At 41.7% G+C, this 20,948-nt stretch overlaps 24 non-coding genes across 24 annotated transcripts; all 24 read left to right on the top strand.

Moving 5' to 3' along the window:
• Positions 1-30: 30 nt before the first annotated feature.
• Positions 31-149, top strand: LOC138410315 (5S ribosomal RNA). The gene has a single exon (XR_011243113.1). It is a non-coding gene; the product is annotated as a 5S ribosomal RNA (ribosomal RNA).
• A 490-nt stretch (positions 150-639) lies between these two features.
• LOC138409268 (5S ribosomal RNA) lies at positions 640-758 on the top strand. The gene has a single exon (XR_011242588.1). It is a non-coding gene; the product is annotated as a 5S ribosomal RNA (ribosomal RNA).
• Positions 759-1,248: 490 nt separating this feature from the next.
• LOC138410314 (5S ribosomal RNA) lies at positions 1,249-1,367 on the top strand. The gene has a single exon (XR_011243112.1). It is a non-coding gene; the product is annotated as a 5S ribosomal RNA (ribosomal RNA).
• Positions 1,368-1,857: 490 nt separating this feature from the next.
• LOC138409138 (5S ribosomal RNA) lies at positions 1,858-1,976 on the top strand. Its single transcript, XR_011242458.1, has one exon. It is a non-coding gene; the product is annotated as a 5S ribosomal RNA (ribosomal RNA).
• A 490-nt stretch (positions 1,977-2,466) lies between these two features.
• Positions 2,467-2,585, top strand: LOC138410313 (5S ribosomal RNA). The gene has a single exon (XR_011243111.1). It is a non-coding gene; the product is annotated as a 5S ribosomal RNA (ribosomal RNA).
• A 490-nt stretch (positions 2,586-3,075) lies between these two features.
• Positions 3,076-3,194, top strand: LOC138408608 (5S ribosomal RNA). Its single transcript, XR_011241927.1, has one exon. It is a non-coding gene; the product is annotated as a 5S ribosomal RNA (ribosomal RNA).
• A 490-nt stretch (positions 3,195-3,684) lies between these two features.
• On the top strand, positions 3,685-3,803 carry LOC138408220 (5S ribosomal RNA). The gene has a single exon (XR_011241539.1). It is a non-coding gene; the product is annotated as a 5S ribosomal RNA (ribosomal RNA).
• Positions 3,804-4,293: 490 nt separating this feature from the next.
• On the top strand, positions 4,294-4,412 carry LOC138408607 (5S ribosomal RNA). The gene has a single exon (XR_011241926.1). It is a non-coding gene; the product is annotated as a 5S ribosomal RNA (ribosomal RNA).
• Positions 4,413-4,902: 490 nt separating this feature from the next.
• On the top strand, positions 4,903-5,021 carry LOC138409022 (5S ribosomal RNA). Its single transcript, XR_011242343.1, has one exon. It is a non-coding gene; the product is annotated as a 5S ribosomal RNA (ribosomal RNA).
• A 490-nt stretch (positions 5,022-5,511) lies between these two features.
• On the top strand, positions 5,512-5,630 carry LOC138410312 (5S ribosomal RNA). Its single transcript, XR_011243110.1, has one exon. It is a non-coding gene; the product is annotated as a 5S ribosomal RNA (ribosomal RNA).
• Positions 5,631-6,120: 490 nt separating this feature from the next.
• LOC138409021 (5S ribosomal RNA) lies at positions 6,121-6,239 on the top strand. The gene has a single exon (XR_011242342.1). It is a non-coding gene; the product is annotated as a 5S ribosomal RNA (ribosomal RNA).
• A 6,923-nt stretch (positions 6,240-13,162) lies between these two features.
• On the top strand, positions 13,163-13,281 carry LOC138409151 (5S ribosomal RNA). Its single transcript, XR_011242471.1, has one exon. It is a non-coding gene; the product is annotated as a 5S ribosomal RNA (ribosomal RNA).
• A 490-nt stretch (positions 13,282-13,771) lies between these two features.
• LOC138408286 (5S ribosomal RNA) lies at positions 13,772-13,890 on the top strand. Its single transcript, XR_011241605.1, has one exon. It is a non-coding gene; the product is annotated as a 5S ribosomal RNA (ribosomal RNA).
• A 490-nt stretch (positions 13,891-14,380) lies between these two features.
• Positions 14,381-14,499, top strand: LOC138410311 (5S ribosomal RNA). Its single transcript, XR_011243109.1, has one exon. It is a non-coding gene; the product is annotated as a 5S ribosomal RNA (ribosomal RNA).
• Positions 14,500-14,989: 490 nt separating this feature from the next.
• LOC138408719 (5S ribosomal RNA) lies at positions 14,990-15,108 on the top strand. The gene has a single exon (XR_011242038.1). It is a non-coding gene; the product is annotated as a 5S ribosomal RNA (ribosomal RNA).
• A 490-nt stretch (positions 15,109-15,598) lies between these two features.
• On the top strand, positions 15,599-15,717 carry LOC138410170 (5S ribosomal RNA). The gene has a single exon (XR_011242966.1). It is a non-coding gene; the product is annotated as a 5S ribosomal RNA (ribosomal RNA).
• A 490-nt stretch (positions 15,718-16,207) lies between these two features.
• Positions 16,208-16,326, top strand: LOC138409252 (5S ribosomal RNA). The gene has a single exon (XR_011242572.1). It is a non-coding gene; the product is annotated as a 5S ribosomal RNA (ribosomal RNA).
• A 490-nt stretch (positions 16,327-16,816) lies between these two features.
• Positions 16,817-16,935, top strand: LOC138408219 (5S ribosomal RNA). The gene has a single exon (XR_011241538.1). It is a non-coding gene; the product is annotated as a 5S ribosomal RNA (ribosomal RNA).
• A 490-nt stretch (positions 16,936-17,425) lies between these two features.
• Positions 17,426-17,544, top strand: LOC138410169 (5S ribosomal RNA). Its single transcript, XR_011242965.1, has one exon. It is a non-coding gene; the product is annotated as a 5S ribosomal RNA (ribosomal RNA).
• A 490-nt stretch (positions 17,545-18,034) lies between these two features.
• On the top strand, positions 18,035-18,153 carry LOC138409251 (5S ribosomal RNA). Its single transcript, XR_011242571.1, has one exon. It is a non-coding gene; the product is annotated as a 5S ribosomal RNA (ribosomal RNA).
• A 490-nt stretch (positions 18,154-18,643) lies between these two features.
• On the top strand, positions 18,644-18,762 carry LOC138408606 (5S ribosomal RNA). The gene has a single exon (XR_011241925.1). It is a non-coding gene; the product is annotated as a 5S ribosomal RNA (ribosomal RNA).
• A 490-nt stretch (positions 18,763-19,252) lies between these two features.
• On the top strand, positions 19,253-19,371 carry LOC138409020 (5S ribosomal RNA). The gene has a single exon (XR_011242341.1). It is a non-coding gene; the product is annotated as a 5S ribosomal RNA (ribosomal RNA).
• A 490-nt stretch (positions 19,372-19,861) lies between these two features.
• LOC138410310 (5S ribosomal RNA) lies at positions 19,862-19,980 on the top strand. Its single transcript, XR_011243108.1, has one exon. It is a non-coding gene; the product is annotated as a 5S ribosomal RNA (ribosomal RNA).
• A 490-nt stretch (positions 19,981-20,470) lies between these two features.
• On the top strand, positions 20,471-20,589 carry LOC138408965 (5S ribosomal RNA). The gene has a single exon (XR_011242286.1). It is a non-coding gene; the product is annotated as a 5S ribosomal RNA (ribosomal RNA).
• The last annotated feature ends 359 nt before the right edge of the window (positions 20,590-20,948 follow it).

Raw genomic sequence — 20,948 nt, 5'->3', positions numbered from 1 at the left:
ATAAAGGAGGTATTGTGGGTGGAGTTAATCGCTTACGGCCATACCACCCTGAACACGCCCGATCTCGTCCGATCTCGGAAGCTAAGCAGGGTCGGGCCTGGTTAGTACTTGAATGGGAGACCGCCTGGGAATACCAGGTGCTGTAAGCTTTTTAGACTTTTCTTTGCAGAGGGCGCTGTTGCTGCTGCTTCAGAGGAGACACCTCTTGGAAAGAGCAGGAAAGACTGTTCATCAAAGGAAAAAAGAATATGGAACCCTCACATCATCACTGAAAGGTGAAAGTGAGCATTCATCAGATTTGTTTCTAATCAAAACACTACTTTATTCATGTTTTATTAACATATCATTTTCAAATTGTCTTATTTGGAGAGAGCGATGAAAGAGCAGGGAGTTTACTCTGCATCAGGGAAACAACTGGATATGAAACACTGACAATATTGCTGAAGGTCATTTTTGAAAATTGTAATGATTTTTTTCTTGCAACGATATGCCAAAATTGCACCTTGAGATTGATTTTGGAACAATTGACCCTCCCGCCCACCCACACCTCAAGATGCTATGGTTGCAAAGCAACAGAAGAGCAATTGATGATGGTGATGATTCACATGTATAAAGGAGGTATTGTGGGTGGAGTTAATCGCTTACGGCCATACCACCCTGAACACGCCCAATCTCGTCCGATCTCGGAAGCTAAGCAGGGTCGAGCCTGGTTAGTACTTGAATGGGAGACCGCCTGGGAATACCAGGTGCTGTAAGCTTTTTAGACTTTTCTTTGCAGAGGGCGCTGTTGCTGCTGCTTCAGAGGAGACACCTCTTGGAAAGAGCAGGAAAGACTGTTCATCAAAGGAAAAAAGAATATGGAACCCTCACATCATCACTGAAAGGTGAAAGTGAGCATTCATCAGATTTGTTTCTAATCAAAACACTACTTTATTCATGTTTTATTAACATATCATTTTCAAATTGTCTTATTTGGAGAGAGCGATGAAAGAGCAGGGAGTTTACTCTGCATCAGGGAAACAACTGGATATGAAACACTGACAATATTGCTGAAGGTCATTTTTGAAAATTGTAATGATTTTTTTCTTGCAACGATATGACAAAATTGCACCCTGAGATTGATTTTGGAACAATTGACCCTCCCGCCCACCCACACCTCAAGATGCTATGGTTGCAAAGCAACAGAAGAACCATTGATGATGGTGATGATTCACATGTATAAAGGAGGTATTGTGGGTGGAGTTAATCGCTTACGGCCATACCACCCTGAACACGCCCGATCTCGTCCGATCTCGGAAGCTAAGCAGGGTCGGGCCTGGTTAGTACTTGAATGGGAGACCGCCTGGGAATACCAGGTGCTGTAAGCTTTTTAGACTTTTCTTTGCAGAGGGCGCTGTTGCTGCTGCTTCAGAGGAGACACCTCTTGGAAAGAGCAGGAAAGACTGTTCATCAAAGGAAAAAAGAATATGGAACCCTCACATCATCACTGAAAGGTGAAAGTGAGCATTCATCAGATTTGTTTCTAATCAAAACACTACTTTATTCATGTTTTATTAACATATCATTTTCAAATTGTCTTATTTGGAGAGAGCGATGAAAGAGCAGGGAGTTTCCTCTGCATCAGGGAAACAACTGGATATGAAACACTGACAATATTGCTGAAGGTCATTTTTGAAAATTGTAATGATTTTTTTCTTGCAATGATATGACAAAATTGCACCTTGAGATTGATTTTGGAACAATTGACCCTCCCGCCCACCCACACCTCAAGATGCTATGGTTGCAAAGCAACAGAAGAACCATTGATGATGGTGATGATTCACATGTATAAAGGAGGTATTGTGGGTGGAGTTAATCGCTTACGGCCATACCACCCTGAACACGCCCGATATCGTCCAATCTCGGAAGCTAAGCAGGGTCGGGCCTGGTTAGTACTTGAATGGGAGACCGCCTGGGAATACCAGGTGCTGTAAGCTTTTTAGACTTTTCTTTGCAGAGGGCGCTGTTGCTGCTGCTTCAGAGGAGACACCTCTTGGAAAGAGCAGGAAAGACTGTTCATCAAAGGAAAAAAGAATATGGAACCCTCACATCATCACTGAAAGGTGAAAGTGAGCATTCATCAGATTTGTTTCTAATCAAAACAATACTTTATTCATGTTTTATTGACATATCATTTTCAAATTGTCTTATTTGGAGAGAGCAATGAGAGAGCAGGGAGTTTACTCTGCATCAGGGAAACAACTGGATATGAAACACTGACAATATTGCTGAAGGTCATTTTTGAAAATTGTAATGATTTTTTTCTTGCAACGATATGACAAAATTGCACCTTGAGATTGATTTTGGAACAATTGACCCTCCCGCCCACCCACACCTCAAGATGCTATGGTTGCAAAGCAACAGAAGAACCATTGATGATGGTGATGATTCACATGTATAAAGGAGGTATTGTGGGTGGAGTTAATCGCTTACGGCCATACCACCCTGAACACGCCCGATCTCGTCCGATCTCGGAAGCTAAGCAGGGTCGGGCCTGGTTAGTACTTGAATGGGAGACCGCCTGGGAATACCAGGTGCTGTAAGCTTTTTAGACTTTTCTTTGCAGAGGGCGCTGTTGCTGCTGCTTCAGAGGAGACACCTCTTGGAAAGAGCAGGAAAGACTGTTCATCAAAGGAAAAAAGAATATGGAACCCTCACATCATCACTGAAAGGTGAAAGTGAGCATTCATCAGATTTGTTTCTAATCAAAACACTACTTTATTCATGTTTTATTAACATATCATTTTCAAATTGTCTTATTTGGAGAGAGCGATGAAAGAGCAGGGAGTTTACTCTGCATCAAGGAAACAACTGGATATGAAACACTGACGATATTGCTGAAGGTCATTTTTGAAAATTGTAATGATTTTTTTCTTGCAACGATATGACAAAATTGCACCTTGAGATTGATTTTGGAGCAATTGACCCTCCCGCCCACCCACACTTCAAGATGCTATGGTTGCAAAGCAACAGAAGAACCATTGATGATGGTGATGATTCACATGTATAAAGGAGGTATTGTGGGTGGAGTTAATCGCTTACGGCCATACCACCCTGAGCACGCCCGATCTCGTCTGATCTCGGAAGCTAAGCAGGGTCGGGCCTGGTTAGTACTTGAATGGGAGACCGCCTGGGAATACCAGGTGCTGTAAGCTTTTTAGACTTTTCTTTGCAGAGGGCGCTGTTGCTGCTGCTTCAGAGGAGACACCTCTTGGAAAGAGCAGGAAAGACTGTTCATCAAAGGAAAAAAGAATATGGAACCCTCACATCATCACTGAAAGGTGAAAGTGAGCATTCATCAGATTTGTTTCTAATCAAAACACTACTTTATTCATGTTTTATTAACATATCATTTTCAAATTGTCTTATTTGGAGAGAGCGATGAAAGAGCACGGAGTTTCCTCTGCATCAGGGAAACAACTGGATATGAAACACTGACAATATTGCTGAAGGTCATTTTTGAAAATTGTAATGATTTTTTTCTTGCAATGATATGACAAAATTGCACCTTGAGATTGATTTTGGAACAATTGACCCTCCCGCCCACCCACACCTCAAGATGCTATGGTTGCAAAGCAACAGAAGAACCATTGATGATGGTGATGATTCACATGTATAAAGGAGGTATTGTGGGTGGAGTTAATCGCTTACGGCCATACCACCCTGAACACGCCCGATCTCGTCTGATCTCGGAAGCTAAGCAGGGTCGGGCCTGGTTAGTACTTGAATGGGAGACCGCCTGGGAATACCAGGTGCTGTAAGCTTTTTAGACTTTTCTTTGCAGAGGGCGCTGTTGCTGCTGCTTCAGAGGAGACACCTCTTGGAAAGAGCAGGAAAGACTGTTCATCAAAGGAAAAAAGAATATGGAACCCTCACATCATCACTGAAAGGTGAAAGTGAGCATTCATCAGATTTGTTTCTAATCAAAACACTACTTTATTCATGTTTTATTAACATATCATTTTCAAATTGTCTTATTTGGAGAGAGCGATGAAAGAGCAGGGAGTTTACTCTGCATCAAGGAAACAACTGGATATGAAACACTGACGATATTGCTGAAGGTCATTTTTGAAAATTGTAATGATTTTTTTCTTGCAACGATATGACAAAATTGCACCTTGAGATTGATTTTGGAACAATTGACCCTCCCGCCCACCCACACCTCAAGATGCTATGGTTGCAAAGCAACAGAAGAACCATTGATGATGGTGATGATTCACATGTATAAAGGAGGTATTGTGGGTGGAGTTAATCGCTTACGGCCATACCACCCTGAGCACGCCCGATCTCGTCTGATCTCGGAAGCTAAGCAGGGTCGGGCCTGGTTAGTACTTGAATGGGAGACCGCCTGGGAATACCAGGTGCTGTAAGCTTTTTAGACTTTTCTTTGCAGAGGGCGCTGTTGCTGCTGCTTCAGAGGAGACACCTCTTGGAAAGAGCAGGAAAGACTGTTCATCAAAGGAAAAAAGAATATGGAACCCTCACATCATCACTGAAAGGTGAAAGTGAGCATTCATCAGATTTGTTTCTAATCAAAACACTACTTTATTCATGTTTTATTAACATATCATTTTCAAATTGTCTTATTTGGAGAGAGCGATGAAAGAGCACGGAGTTTCCTCTGCATCAGGGAAACAACTGGATATGAAACACTGACAATATTGCTGAAGGTCATTTTTGAAAATTGTAATGATTTTTTTCTTGCAATGATATGACAAAATTGCACCTTGAGATTGATTTTGGAACAATTGACCCTCCCGCCCACCCACACCTCAAGATGCTATGGTTGCAAAGCAACAGAAGAACCATTGATGATGGTGATGATTCACATGTATAAAGGAGGTATTGTGGGTGGAGTTAATCGCTTACGGCCATACCACCCTGAACACGCCCGATCTCGTCCAATCTCGGAAGCTAAGCAGGGTGGGGCCTGGTTAGTACTTGAATGGGAGACCGCCTGGGAATACCAGGTGCTGTAAGCTTTTTAGACTTTTCTTTGCAGAGGGCGCTGTTGCTGCTGCTTCAGAGGAGACACCTCTTGGAAAGAGCAGGAAAGACTGTTCATCAAAGGAAAAAAGAATATGGAACCCTCACATCATCACTGAAAGGTGAAAGTGAGCATTCATCAGATTTGTTTCTAATCAAAACAATACTTTATTCATGTTTTATTGACATATCATTTTCAAATTGTCTTATTTGGAGAGAGCAATGAGAGAGCAGGGAGTTTACTCTGCATCAGGGAAACAACTGGATATGAAACACTGACAATATTGCTGAAGGTCATTTTTGAAAATTGTAATGATTTTTTTCTTGCAACGATATGACAAAATTGCACCTTGAGATTGATTTTGGAACAATTGACCCTCCCGCCCACCCACACCTCAAGATGCTATGGTTGCAAAGCAACAGAAGAACCATTGATGATGGTGATGATTCACATGTATAAAGGAGGTATTGTGGGTGGAGTTAATCGCTTACGGCCATACCACCCTGAACACGCCCGATCTCGTCCGATCTCGGAAGCTAAGCAGGGTCGGGCCTGGTTAGTACTTGAATGGGAGACCGCCTGGGAATACCAGGTGCTGTAAGCTTTTTAGACTTTTCTTTGCAGAGGGCGCTGTTGCTGCTGCTTCAGAGGAGACACCTCTTGGAAAGAGCAGGAAAGACTGTTCATCAAAGGAAAAAAGAATATGGAACCCTCACATCATCACTGAAAGGTGAAAGTGAGCATTCATCAGATTTGTTTCTAATCAAAACACTACTTTATTCATGTTTTATTAACATATCATTTTCAAATTGTCTTATTTGGAGAGAGCGATGAAAGAGCAGGGAGTTTCCTCTGCATCAGGGAAACAACTGGATATGAAACACTGACAATATTGCTGAAGGTCATTTTTGAAAATTGTAATGATTTTTTTCTTGCAACGATATGACAAAATTGCACCTTGAGATTGATTTTGGAACAATTGACCCTCCCGCCCACCCACACCTCAAGATGCTATGGTTGCAAAGCAACAGAAGAACCATTGATGATGGTGATGATTCACATGTATAAAGGAGGTATTGTGGGTGGAGTTAATCGCTTACGGCCATACCACCCTGAACACGCCCGATCTCGTCCAATCTCGGAAGCTAAGCAGGGTGGGGCCTGGTTAGTACTTGAATGGGAGACCGCCTGGGAATACCAGGTGCTGTAAGCTTTTTAGACTTTTCTTTGCAGAGGGCGCTGTTGCTGCTGCTTCAGAGGAGACACCTCTTGGAAAGAGCAGGAAAGACTGTTCATCAAAGGAAAAAAGAATATGGAACCCTCACATCATCACTGAAAGGTGAAAGTGAGCATTCATCAGATTTGTTTCTAATCAAAACAATACTTTATTCATGTTTTATTGACATATCATTTTCAAATTGTCTTATTTGGAGAGAGCAATGAGAGAGCAGGGAGTTTACTCTGCATCAGGGAAACAACTGGATATGAAACACTGACAATATTGCTGAAGGTCATTTTTGAAAATTGTAATGATTTTTTTCTTGCAACGATATGACAAAATTGCACCTTGAGATTGATTTTGGAACAATTGACCCTCCCGCCCACCCACACCTCAAGATGCTATGGTTGCAAAGCAACAGAAGAACCATTGATGATGGTGATGATTCACATGTATAAAGGAGGTATTGTGGGTGGAGTTAATCGCTTACGGCCATACCACCCTGAACACAGCGCATGCGTGACGGATCAGCAGGTATCTTTTTTGAAATCGACGGACGTTGAGCACCACGGGTGACTCAGCTCCGCTCTCCTTTTTTCCCCCTTTTTTTTCTCTATCTACTGAACATTTAAATGAGATAATAGAATTAAAATACAGCAAAGGACTGAGAGATACCCCCCCCAACAGTGTCGCACTGTCTGGGGGAATCTATTTAAGTTTGTTTTCCCCCTCCCTCTTCTAATCCTCCACTTTGGAGCGCTTTATGTTTAAAAAAAAAATCATGACGGACCTCACGGCGACAACACGGAACGGAAAAACGATGAATGAGACAGACAGCGGACAAGAAAATGAAGGAAAGAAGAACAGAGAATTAAACGACACGGAGAGGGACGGGAAGAAACTCACCGTGAGTGTAGAAACAGAAGGAGAGGAGGAAGTAAGCACCATGACGCTGATGCGGTGCGTGCGCGAGCTGTGCGGAGGACTGGTGGCATGCCGATACATAAATCCCAGGAAACACGAGATGACAATGAGCCATCCGAAAGGGAAGGAGAGGCTGATGGAGGGATTCAGGATTGGGGAGACAAGAGTCCACGCTAGAGAGCTCTGTAACGACGAGTTGGTGGTCTCCTTCCTGAACATACCATACTACATAGAGGACAAGGAAATAATGGAGAAGCTGCGTGGATGGGGAGTGACACCAGTCACAGCAGTAAGGAGACGGATGTGGCCGGGGACACAAGTGGCAGACGGGACACGATTCCTTAAAGTGAAGTTTAATGACGAGATCCAGTCCCTCCCATACTCAACAAAGTTTAACACAGCCCTCGGAACGGAGTATTTCAGAGTTATACACGACAAACAAACAAAAGTCTGCAGGATGTGCATGCAGCCAGGGCACATCCTGAGAGAGTGCCCAGAGTTTCAGTGTCACAGATGCGGAGTTCAGGGGCACTACGCAAGAGAATGCGGAAGCCAAATGAACAGGACAGGAGAAAAGAACGGACCCAAAGACGGGAAAGAGAACACCATGGAGATAGAAGGAATAGAAGGAGACACGGAGGAGGAAGAAAGCGAGGGAGAGGCGGGGAGTGAGGACTCGGATGGCAGCGACGGGGAGCGCGGAGCAGCGGAGGAGATGGAGATGACAGAGGCGATCATGATGTCAGCGGCGGAGACGAAGGGAGCAGCGGGGACGGAGTTAGCAGCGGTGAACGAGACAGCAGCGGAGAAAGAGAAGACAACGGGGACGGTGACGACAACGGGGACGGTGACGACAACGGGGACGGTGACAACGACGGAGAAGGTGACAACAGCGGCGACGGAGTCAGAAGCGACGAAGCAGACAGCAGCGGAGACGGAGAAGGAAGCGAAGACGGTGACAACGGCGGTGACGGTGGCAACAGCGGTGATGAAGATAGCAGCGGTGAACGCAACAGCGGTGAAGGAGAACGAGGCTGCAGCGGAAAAGGACGGAGTGAGCGGAGAGAAGAAAGCACAAACACACATAGAAGGAGAGGAAGCAGATAAGAAAACAAATGATCAAGACATGGACATGGACTTAATGACCCAAATAATGCAACTAAGAAAGAGACAAAACCCTCAGAGGCAACAGAGACAGTACAAGAAAAGCAAAAGCAAAAACAAATGAACATAACAATACTAATGATAACGATCTTAACGATAAACGCAAGAGGGCTGAACAAAAGGTGGAAAAGACAACACATATATAACCTGAGTGAGTATGATATAATATGTATCCAAGAGACACACTGGGATGAAAGATGCATGATTGAAGTAAAGAAAGAATGGACAGGGGAAATATACTCAAATAATGGTGATGGGAAAGCTAGGGGAGTAGCTATATTAGTGAAAAAAGGAGCAGTGGGGAAGGTGAAGATGTGTGAGAACGATGGTGAAGGGAGGCTGATAGCGATTAAATTTAAACATATGAATGAAGAAATAAAACTCATAAATATACATGCAGCAAACACAGAGAAGGAGAGGAGGATGATGTTCGAACAAATGGGAGTAATGTGTGAAAGCAACAGCTTAATAGTAGGCGATTTCAATGTATGGTGTGGAAAATTAGATGTCTCTGGGAAAATGAAATTTAAAAACGACTCATCAAGAGGGGCATTACAAAAGATAAAAAGAGAGAAAAAACTGTGTGATGTGTGGAGGGAAAGAAACCCAGAGGCAAAAGTATTTTCGAGGAAACAAGTGGTGAAGGGAGAACTAAAACAAAGCAGAATAGACTTAGTGTTAAGTACAAAAAAATTAGCAGAAACAATAGGTGAAATACAGTACAAAATAACAACACTCAGCGATCACATGATGCTAAAATTCACGCTAGGGCAAGAAACAAAGACAAGAGGAGGTGGGGTGTGGTGTTTGAATGGAGAGCTACTTAAGGAAAAAAAATATAAAGAAGGTGTGAGAGAATACATAAAATGGGAGATGAATGAGAGAATGTATGAGGAGGACATAGGGCGGTGGTGGGAAACATTAAAAGAAGGAATAAAAGAAATAAGCAAAAAATATGGTAGGAACAAGAGCAAGAAAGGGAAAGAGAGAGAAAAGTGGTTAATGAGGGAGATAGAAAGAGAGGAAGAGAAAGCTGAAAAAGAGGAAAATTATGACACAAAAGAGTACATTAAAAAAAAAAATGAACTAAAAGAAATAGAACAGGGAAAATGCCAAGGAGCAATCATCAGAAGCAGAGCAAGATACACCATAGAGGGAGAGAAATGCACAGGATATTTCCTAGGGCTAGAGAAAACAAGGCAGAAAAACAACTACATTGAACAAGTGGAGGGAAAGAGAGGAGAGAAGATAAAAGACATAGCTGGAATAGCAGAGAGAGTAGAAGAATTTTACAGAGAGCTGTACAAGAAAGAAGAGGTAGACAATGAGAGTAGCAGACAAGTGATTGAGAAAATAAAGAATAGGATAAGCGAGAATGACAGAGAGATGTGTGAGGGAGAGATAAGTAGAGAGGAGATAGAGACAGCAATAAGCGGGTTAGGGAGAAATAAAAGTCCAGGAACAGACGGCTTAATAGGAGAATTCTACATAGAGTTTAGAGAAGAATTAACACCAGTATTAGAGAAGTTATATAAATGGATAGAAGAAAAGGGAAAGATACCGCAAAGCATGACAACAGGGCTAGTAAGCATAATTCACAAAAAAGGGAGCAGGGATAATTTAGAAAATTACAGACCACTGACAATGTTAAATGGCGACTATAAAATCTTAGCAAAGGTATTAGCAAACAGGATAAAGAAAGTTATAGGGACGGTGGTTGGGAGCACACAAGCATATAGCATACCAGGTAGGGACATAGCAGACACTATAAGCAGCATCAGAGACACAATAACATACATGAAAGAGAACAGGAAAGGGATAGTACTAAGCATAGATCAAAACAAAGCATTCGACAGAGTAGACCACAGTTATCTATATAAAGTATTAGGGAAAGCAGGTTTTGGAAATAAGATGATAGGGAGGATTAGGACAATGTATGAGAAAGCAGCAAGCAAGGTAAAAATTAATGGAATAATCACAAATGAATTTAGAATAGAAAGATCAGTAAGACAGGGATGTCCGTTGTCGGCTCTCCTGTACGCATTGTCCGCAGAGCCGTTAGCGGCATTAATATTACAAAATAAGAAAATAAAGGGCATAGAACTACCGGGTGGACAGGTGAGCACGTTATACCAATATGCAGACGACACAACGGTGACAGTGGCAGACAAGGAAAGCGTAGCAGAGATGTTAGAAAGTGTAGAACTATTTGGTAGGGCATCAGGAGCAAAATTAAATATAGAAAAATCAGAAATCATGTGCATAGGAGAGAGCAGAGTAGGGGAAGAAGTAAAAAGACTAAAAGAGAACAACGAATACATGAAGGTGTTAGGAGTGAACTTAGGGATTGAAGATAGAGAAGGGAGAGATAGGCAATATGAAGGGATAGTAAACAACATAAAAAAGACGTTGGGAATGTGGAAACGGAGAGGATTAAAACTGAAAGGGAAAGTGATAGTGGTAAATGCACTAATCATGAGCAAATTAATATATATAATGAATGTTTTGGATGTGCCAGAGAAAGTGCTGAAGGATGTAGACAAGATAGTGAGTGACTTCTTGTGGGATGGGAAGGGGGCGAGAATAGCAAAGGAAGTCCTAGAAAATGAGTATGAAGATGGAGGCCTAAAACTGATCAACCTGGAAAAGAAAAAGAAAGCACTAAGAGTAAAAATGATGACGAGGTATCTAAAGAACAAGAAAGATCAAGTGTGGAAGGTGTTCTTGGGAGAGGCAATTAAAAAGAGTGGAGGATGTGGTGAAAGTGGTGTGTACATGGAACTGAAGAAAGGGATGATGTCTGAAACAACAGAGATCCTCAAAGAAATGCTTGGAGCATGGGGGGAATTCCTAAAAAATGTGACGTATGACTGTAAGAATGTGAAGCAAGTATGGGAGCAACCAGTTTTTCTAAACCCAAAAATAACAATTAATGGAGCAACAATATACAACAGAACCATATGGAATGCAGGGATCAGGAAAGTAAAGGATATAGTGTACGAGCATGTTCCAGGCTTCATGGGAGCACAAGCGATAGTGGATGAAGTAAGAGGGAGGGGGGACGAGATATGGTTGGGAACAGCAGAAGCAATAATGGAAAAAATTAAGAAGGCAATGCCGAAAGAATGGATGGACATGATTGAGAGAGAGGCTGGGGTGAGGGAAGAAAGAGAGATAGAAATGTATGTGGGTAAAGGAGAGAGCAGAATGAGTCTGAACTGTGTGAAAACAAAAATACTCTATAAATGTTTTAGAGGGGAAGAAGTGAGAAGACCGGCTGCTGAGAATGTATGGAAGAAAGTTATGGATGGACTGGATGCAGAAAAAATATGGATGAATCTAAGAGTGAAATGGAACAGCATAGAGTGTGAAAACTTTGATTATCTCTTGAGACACAATAGAATTTTTAATAACCTGATCATAAGCAAGTTTGATGTGAATGTGAAAAAAGAATGTGATGTGTGTAAGATAAAAGTGGAAACATGTATGCATGAGTTTGTCGAATGCAGTGAGTTAGAAAGTTTCTTTGAGAGGATGAAAGGAACGATAAGCAGATGCTGGGAAGGGAAATTGATAGAAAGGATGGAATGGAGAAAGATGTGGCTGTTTGGGATGAATGGCAGAGTGAAAGAGTGTAATATTAATCTGTTAAACTATGTGTTGAGTCATGCAAGATATGCAGTTAAACTCAGGAGAAACTTGGCCCATTATGAAAAGAAAAAAGCTGAAGTATGGAGTGTGTTTAAAAACATGATAAAAAGAGATGTAAACATGATACACAGATACATGGAAAAAGAAGAGTTCAAAAAAGGATTTGTGGATGGAAGCACTCTGATCGAGGTAACAGATGATGGGAATGTGGAATTTGATTTCGGCAAAAATGAATGAAAAGTGTTGTATGTGCCAGCTGTAAGTGTCAATATGTAATGGCAGTTTTAAAAAATTAGGTGTCTTCTTTTGGTTATGTTTTGTTTTGTTTTGCTTTTTTTGTTTATTTTATTTTATTTTATTTTTATTTTTATTTTTATTTATTTATTTAATTATTTATTTTTGTTTGTTTTGTTGTTGCTTCTTCTGATGTTTTCACATTTTCTGACTTAAATATTCATTATCTATGAAAGTGTGGGTTTTATCTCAGACAGTAGTCTGAGATAATGACGAGATATGTATATAAATGTAATATCTGTACATAAAATGTATGAAAATTATGTATTTTTGATAATAAAAAAAAAAAAAAAAAAAACACGCCCGATCTCGTCCGATCTTGGAAGCTAAGCAGGGTCGGGCCTGGTTAGTACTTGAATGGGAGACCGCCTGGGAATACCAGGTGCTGTAAGCTTTTTAGACTTTTCTTTGCAGAGGGCGCTGTTGCTGCTGCTTCAGAGGAGACACCTCTTGGAAAGAGCAGGAAAGACTGTTCATCAAAGGAAAAAAGAATATGGAACCCTCACATCATCACTGAAAGGTGAAAGTGAGCATTCATCAGATTTGTTTCTAATCAAAACACTACTTTATTCATGTTTTATTAACATATCATTTTCAAATTGTCTTATTTGGAGAGAGCGATGAAAGAGCAGGGAGTTTCCTCTGCATCAGGGAAACAACTGGATATGAAACACTGACAATATTGCTGAAGGTCATTTTTGAAAATTGTAATGATTTTTTTCTTGCAACGATATGACAAAATTGCACCTTGAGATTGATTTTGGAACAATTGACCCTCCCGCCCACCCACACCTCAAGATGCTATGGTTGCAAAGCAACAGAAGAACCATTGATGATGGTGATGATTCACATGTATAAAGGAGGTATTGTGGGTGGAGTTAATCGCTTACGGCCATACCACCCTGAACACGCCCGATCTCGTCTGATCTCGGAAGCTAAGCAGGGTCAGGCCTGGTTAGTACTTGAATGGGAGACTGCCTGGGAATACCAGGTGCTGTAAGCTTTTTAGACTTTTCTTTGCAGAGGGCGCTGTTGCTGCTGCTTCAGAGGAGACACCTCTTGGAAAGAGCAGGAAAGACTGTTCATCAAAGGAAAAAAGAATATGGAACCCTCACATCATCACTGAAAGGTGAAAGTGAGCATTCATCAGATTTGTTTCTAATCAAAACACTACTTTATTCATGTTTTATTAACATATCATTTTCAAATTGTCTTATTTGGAGAGAGCGATGAAAGAGCAGGGAGTTTCCTCTGCATCAGGGAAACAACTGGATATGAAACACTGACAATATTGCTGAAGGTCATTTTTGAAAATTGTAATGATTTTTTTCTTGCAACGATATGACAAAATTGCACCTTGAGATTGATTTTGGAACAATTGACCCTCCCGCCCACCCACACCTCAAGATGCTATGGTTGCAAAGCAACAGAAGAACCATTGATGATGGTGATGATTCACATGTATAAAGGAGGTATTGTGGGTGGAGTTAATCGCTTACGGCCATACCACCCTGAACACGCCCGATCTCGTCCGATCTCGGAAGCTAAGCAGGGTGGGGCCTGGTTAGTACTTGAATGGGAGACCGCCTGGGAATACCAGGTGCTGTAAGCTTTTTAGACTTTTCTTTGCAGAGGGCGCTGTTGCTGCTGCTTCAGAGGAGACACCTCTTGGAAAGAGCAGGAAAGACTGTTCATCAAAGGAAAAAAGAATATGGAACCCTCACATCATCACTGAAAGGTGAAAGTGAGCATTCATCAGATTTGTTTCTAATCAAAACAATACTTTATTCATGTTTTATTGACATATCATTTTCAAATTGTCTTATTTGGAGAGAGCAATGAGAGAGCAGGGAGTTTACTCTGCATCAGGGAAACAACTGGATATGAAACACTGACAATATTGCTGAAGGTCATTTTTGAAAATTGTAATGATTTTTTTCTTGCAACGATATGACAAAATTGCACCTTGAGATTGATTTTGGAACAATTGACCCTCCCGCCCACCCACACCTCAAGATGCTATGGTTGCAAAGCAACAGAAGAACCATTGATGATGGTGATGATTCACATGTATAAAGGAGGTATTGTGCGTGGAGTTAATCGCTTACGGCCATACCACCCTGAACACGCCCGATCTCGTCCGATCTCGGAAGCTAAGCAGGGTCGGGCCTGGTTAGTACTTGAATGGGAGACCGCCTGGGAATACCAGGTGCTGTAAGCTTTTTAGACTTTTCTTTGCAGAGGGCGCTGTTGCTGCTGCTTCAGAGGAGACACCTCTTGGAAAGAGCAGGAAAGACTGTTCATCAAAGGAAAAAAGAATATGGAACCCTCACATCATCACTGAAAGGTGAAAGTGAGCATTCATCAGATTTGTTTCTAATCAAAACACTAATTTATTCATGTTTTATTAACATATCATTTTCAAATTGTCTTATTTGGAGAGAGCGATGAAAGAGCAGGGAGTTTCCTCTGCATCAGGGAAACAACTGGATATGAAACACTGACAATATTGCTGAAGGTCATTTTTGAAAATTGTAATGATTTTTTTCTTGCAACGATATGACAAAATTGCACCTTGAGATTGATTTTGGAACAATTGACCCTCCCGCCCACCCACACCTCAAGATGCTATGGTTGCAAAGCAACAGAAGAACCATTGATGATGGTGATGATTCACATGTATAAAGGAGGTATTGTGGGTGGAGTTAATCGCTTACGGCCATACCACCCTGAACACGCCCGATCTCGTCTGATCTCGGAAGCTAAGTAGGGTCGGGCCTGGTTAGTACTTGAATGGGAGACCGCCTGGGAATACCAGGTGCTGTAAGCTTTTTAGACTTTTCTTTGCAGAGGGCGCTGTTGCTGCTGCTTCAGAGGAGACACCTCTTGGAAAGAGCAGGAAAGACTGTTCATCAAAGGAAAAAAGAATATGGAACCCTCACATCATCACTGAAAGGTGAAAGTGAGCATTCATCAGATTTGTTTCTAATCAAAACACTACTTTATTCATGTTTTATTAACATATCATTTTCAAATTGTCTTATTTGGAGAGAGCGATGAAAGAGCAGGGAGTTTACTCTGCATCAGGGAAACAACTGGATATGAAACACTGACAATATTGCTGAAGGTCATTTTTGAAAATTGTAATGATTTTTTTCTTGCAACGATATGACAAAATTGCACCTTGAGATTGATTTTGGAACAATTGACCCTCCCGCCCACCCACACCTCAAGATGCTATGGTTGCAAAGCAACAGAAGAACCATTGATGATGGTGATGATTCACATGTATAAAGGAGGTATTGTGGGTGGAGTTAATCGCTTACGGCCATACCACCCTGAACACGCCCGATCTCGTCTGATCTCGGAAGCTAAGCAGGGTTGGGCCTGGTTAGTACTTGAATGGGAGACCGCCTGGGAATACCAGGTGCTGTAAGCTTTTTAGACTTTTCTTTGCAGAGGGCGCTGTTGCTGCTGCTTCAGAGGAGACACCTCTTGGAAAGAGCAGGAAAGACTGTTCATCAAAGGAAAAAAGAATATGGAACCCTCACATCATCACTGAAAGGTGAAAGTGAGCATTCATCAGATTTGTGTCTAATCAAAACACTACTTTATTCATGTTTTATTAACATATCATTTTCAAATTGTCTTATTTGGAGAGAGCGATGAAAGAGCAGGGAGTTTACTCTGCATCAAGGAAACAACTGGATATGAAACACTGACGATATTGCTGAAGGTCATTTTTGAAAATTGTAATGATTTTTTTCTTGCAACGATATGACAAAATTGCACCTTGAGATTGATTTTGGAGCAATTGACCCTCCCGCCCACCCACACCTCAAGATGCTATGGTTGCAAAGCAACAGAAGAACCATTGATGATGGTGATGATTCACATGTATAAAGGAGGTATTGTGGGTGGAGTTAATCGCTTACGGCCATACCACCCTGAGCACGCCCGATCTCGTCTGATCTCGGAAGCTAAGCAGGGTCGGGCCTGGTTAGTACTTGAATCGGAGACCGCCTGGGAATACCAGGTGCTGTAAGCTTTTTAGACTTTTCTTTGCAGAGGGCGCTGTTGCTGCTGCTTCAGAGGAGACACCTCTTGGAAAGAGCAGGAAAGACTGTTCATCAAAGGAAAAAAGAATATGGAACCCTCACATCATCACTGAAAGGTGAAAGTGAGCATTCATCAGATTTGTTTCTAATCAAAACACTACTTTATTCATGTTTTATTAACATATCATTTTCAAATTGTCTTATTTGGAGAGAGCGATGAAAGAGCACGGAGTTTCCTCTGCATCAGGGAAACAACTGGATATGAAACACTGACAATATTGCTGAAGGTCATTTTTGAAAATTGTAATGATTTTTTTCTTGCAACGATATGACAAAATTGCACCTTGAGATTGATTTTGGAACAATTGACCCTCCCGCCCACCCACACCTCAAGATGCTATGGTTGCAAAGCAACAGAAGAACCATTGATGATGGTGATGATTCACATGTATAAAGGAGGTATTGTGGGTGGAGTTAATCGCTTACGGCCATACCACCCTGAACACGCCCGATCTCGTCTGATCTCGGAAGCTAAGCAGGGTCGGGCCTGGTTAGTACTTGAATGGGAGACCGCCTGGGAATACCAGGTGCTGTAAGCTTTTTAGACTTTTCTTTGCAGAGGGCGCTGTTGCTGCTGCTTCAGAGGAGACACCTCTTGGAAAGAGCAGGAAAGACTGTTCATCAAAGGAAAAAAGAATATGGAACCCTCACATCATCACTGAAAGGTGAAAGTGAGCATTCATCAGATTTGTTTCTAATCAAAACACTACTTTATTCATGTTTTATTAACATATCATTTTCAAATTGTCTTATTTGGAGAGAGCGATGAAAGAGCAGGGAGTTTACTCTGCATCAGGGAAACAACTGGATATGAAACACTGACAATATTGCTGAAGGTCATTTTTGAAAATTGTAATGATTTTTTTCTTGCAACGATATGACAAAATTGCACCTTGAGATTGATTTTGGAACAATTGACCCTCCCGCCCACCCACACCTCAAGATGCTATGGTTGCAAAGCAACAGAAGAACCATTGATGATGGTGATGATTCACATGTATAAAGGAGGTATTGTGGGTGGAGTTAATCGCTTACGGCCATACCACCCTGAACACGCCCGATCTCGTCTGATCTCGGAAGCTAAGCAGGGTTGGGCCTGGTTAGTACTTGAATGGGAGACCGCCTGGGAATACCAGGTGCTGTAAGCTTTTTAGACTTTTCTTTGCAGAGGGCGCTGTTGCTGCTGCTTCAGAGGAGACACCTCTTGGAAAGAGCAGGAAAGACTGTTCATCAAAGGAAAAAAGAATATGGAACCCTCACATCATCACTGAAAGGTGAAAGTGAGCATTCATCAGATTTGTTTCTAATCAAAACACTACTTTATTCATGTTTTATTAACATATCATTTTCAAATTGTCTTATTTGGAGAGAGCGATGAAAGAGCAGGGAGTTTACTCTGCATCAAGGAAACAACTGGATATGAAACACTGACGATATTGCTGAAGGTCATTTTTGAAAATTGTAATGATTTTTTTCTTGCAACGATATGACAAAATTGCACCTTGAGATTGATTTTGGAGCAATTGACCCTCCCGCCCACCCACACCTCAAGATGCTATGGTTGCAAAGCAACAGAAGAACCATTGATGATGGTGATGATTCACATGTATAAAGGAGGTATTGTGGGTGGAGTTAATCGCTTACGGCCATACCACCCTGAGCACGCCCGATCTCGTCTGATCTCGGAAGCTAAGCAGGGTCGGGCCTGGTTAGTACTTGAATCGGAGACCGCCTGGGAATACCAGGTGCTGTAAGCTTTTTAGACTTTTCTTTGCAGAGGGCGCTGTTGCTGCTGCTTCAGAGGAGACACCTCTTGGAAAGAGCAGGAAAGACTGTTCATCAAAGGAAAAAAGAATATGGAACCCTCACATCATCACTGAAAGGTGAAAGTGAGCATTCATCAGATTTGTTTCTAATCAAAACACTACTTTATTCATGTTTTATTAACATATCATTTTCAAATTGTCTTATTTGGAGAGAGCGATGAAAGAGCACGGAGTTTCCTCTGCATCAGGGAAACAACTGGATATGAAACACTGACAATATTGCTGAAGGTCATTTTTGAAAATTGTAATGATTTTTTTCTTGCAATGATATGACAAAATTGCACCTTGAGATTGATTTTGGAACAATTGACCCTCCCGCCCACCCACACCTCAAGATGCTATGGTTGCAAAGCAACAGAAGAACCATTGATGATGGTGATGATTCACATGTATAAAGGAGGTATTGTGGGTGGAGTTAATCGCTTACGGCCATACCACCCTGAGCACGCCCGATCTCGTCTGATCTCGGAAGCTAAGCAGGGTCGGGCCTGGTTAGTACTTGAATGGGAGACCGCCTGGGAATACCAGGTGCTGTAAGCTTTTTAGACTTTTCTTTGCAGAGGGCGCTGTTGCTGCTGCTTCAGAGGAGACACCTCTTGGAAAGAGCAGGAAAGACTGTTCATCAAAGGAAAAAAGAATATGGAACCCTCACATCATCACTGAAAGGTGAAAGTGAGCATTCATCAGATTTGTTTCTAATCAAAACACTACTTTATTCATGTTTTATTAACATATCATTTTCAAATTGTCTTATTTGGAGAGAGCGATGAAAGAGCACGGAGTTTCCTCTGCATCAGGGAAACAACTGGATATGAAACACTGACAATATTGCTGAAGGTCATTTTTGAAAATTGTAATGATTTTTTTCTTGCAATGATATGACAAAATTGCACCTTGAGATTGATTTTGGAACAATTGACCCTCCCGCCCACCCACACCTCAAGATGCTATGGTTGCAAAGCAACAGAAGAACCATTGATGATGGTGATGATTCACATGTATAAAGGAGGTATTGTGGGTGGAGTTAATCGCTTACGGCCATACCACCCTGAACACGCCCGATCTCGTCCAATCTCGGAAGCTAAGCAGGGTGGGGCCTGGTTAGTACTTGAATGGGAGACCGCCTGGGAATACCAGGTGCTGTAAGCTTTTTAGACTTTTCTTTGCAGAGGGCGCTGTTGCTGCTGCTTCAGAGGAGACACCTCTTGGAAAGAGCAGGAAAGACTGTTCATCAAAGGAAAAAAGAATATGGAACCCTCACATCATCACTGAAAGGTGAAAGTGAGCATTCATCAGATTTGTTTCTAATCAAAACAATACTTTATTCATGTTTTATTGACATATCATTTTCAAATTGTCTTATTTGGAGAGAGCAATGAGAGAGCAGGGAGTTTACTCTGCATCAGGGAAACAACTGGATATGAAACACTGACAATATTGCTGAAGGTCATTTTTGAAAATTGTAATGATTTTTTTCTTGCAACGATATGACAAAATTGCACCTTGAGATTGATTTTGGAACAATTGACCCTCCCGCCCACCCACACCTCAAGATGCTATGGTTGCAAAGCAACAGAAGAACCATTGATGATGGTGATGATTCACATGTATAAAGGAGGTATTGTGGGTGGAGTTAATCGCTTACGGCCATACCACCCTGAACACGCCCGATCTCGTCCGATCTCGGAAGCTAAGCAGGGTCGGGCCTGGTTAGTACTTGAATGGGAGACCGCCTGGGAATACCAGGTGCTGTAAGCTTTTTAGACTTTTCTTTGCAGAGGGCGCTGTTGCTGCTGCTTCAGAGGAGACACCTCTTGGAAAGAGCAGGAAAGACTGTTCATCAAAGGAAAAAAGAATATGGAACCCTCACATCATCACTGAAAGGTGAAAGTGAGCATTCATCAGATTTGTTTCTAATCAAAACACTACTTTATTCATGTTTTATTAACATATCATTTTCAAATTGTCTTATTTGGAGAGAGCGATGAAAGAGCAGGGAGTTTCCTCTGCATCAGGGAAACAACTGGATATGAAACACTGACAATATTGCTGAAGGTCATTTTTGAAAATTGTAATGATTTTTTTCTTGCAACGATATGACAAAATTGCACCTTGAGATTGATTTTGGAACAATTGACCCTCCCGCCCACCCACACCTCAAGATGCTATGGTTGCAAAGCAACAGAAGAACCATTGATGATGGTGATGATTCACATGTATAAAGGAGGTATTGTGGGTGGAGTTAATCGCTTACGGCCATACCACCCTGAACACGCCCGATCTCGTCTGATCTCTGAAGCTAAGCAGGGTCGGGCCTGGTTAGTACTTGAATGGGAGACCGCCTGGGAATACCAGGTGCTGTAAGCTTTTTAGACTTTTCTTTGCAGAGGGCGCTGTTGCTGCTGCTTCAGAGGAGACACCTCTTGGAAAGAGCAGGAAAGACTGTTCATCAAAGGAAAAAAGAATATGGAACCCTCACATCATCACTGAAAGGTGAAAGTGAGCATTCATCAGATTTGTTTCTAATCAAAACACTACTTTATTCATGTTTTATTAACATATCATTTTCAAATTGTCTTATTTGGAGAGAGCGATGAAAGAGCACGGAGTTTCCTCTGCATCAGGGAAACAACTGGATATGAAACACTGACAATATTGCTGAAGGTCATTTTTGAAAATTGTAATGATTTTTTTCTTGCAATGATATGACAAAATTGCACCTTGAG

The sequence above is a fragment of the Paralichthys olivaceus genome, chromosome 5 (genome assembly GCF_024713975.1).
Source record: "Paralichthys olivaceus isolate ysfri-2021 chromosome 5, ASM2471397v2, whole genome shotgun sequence".
Classification (NCBI taxonomy): Eukaryota; Metazoa; Chordata; class Actinopteri; order Pleuronectiformes; family Paralichthyidae; genus Paralichthys; species Paralichthys olivaceus.
This window is presented reverse-complemented; position numbering and strand designations above follow the sequence as displayed.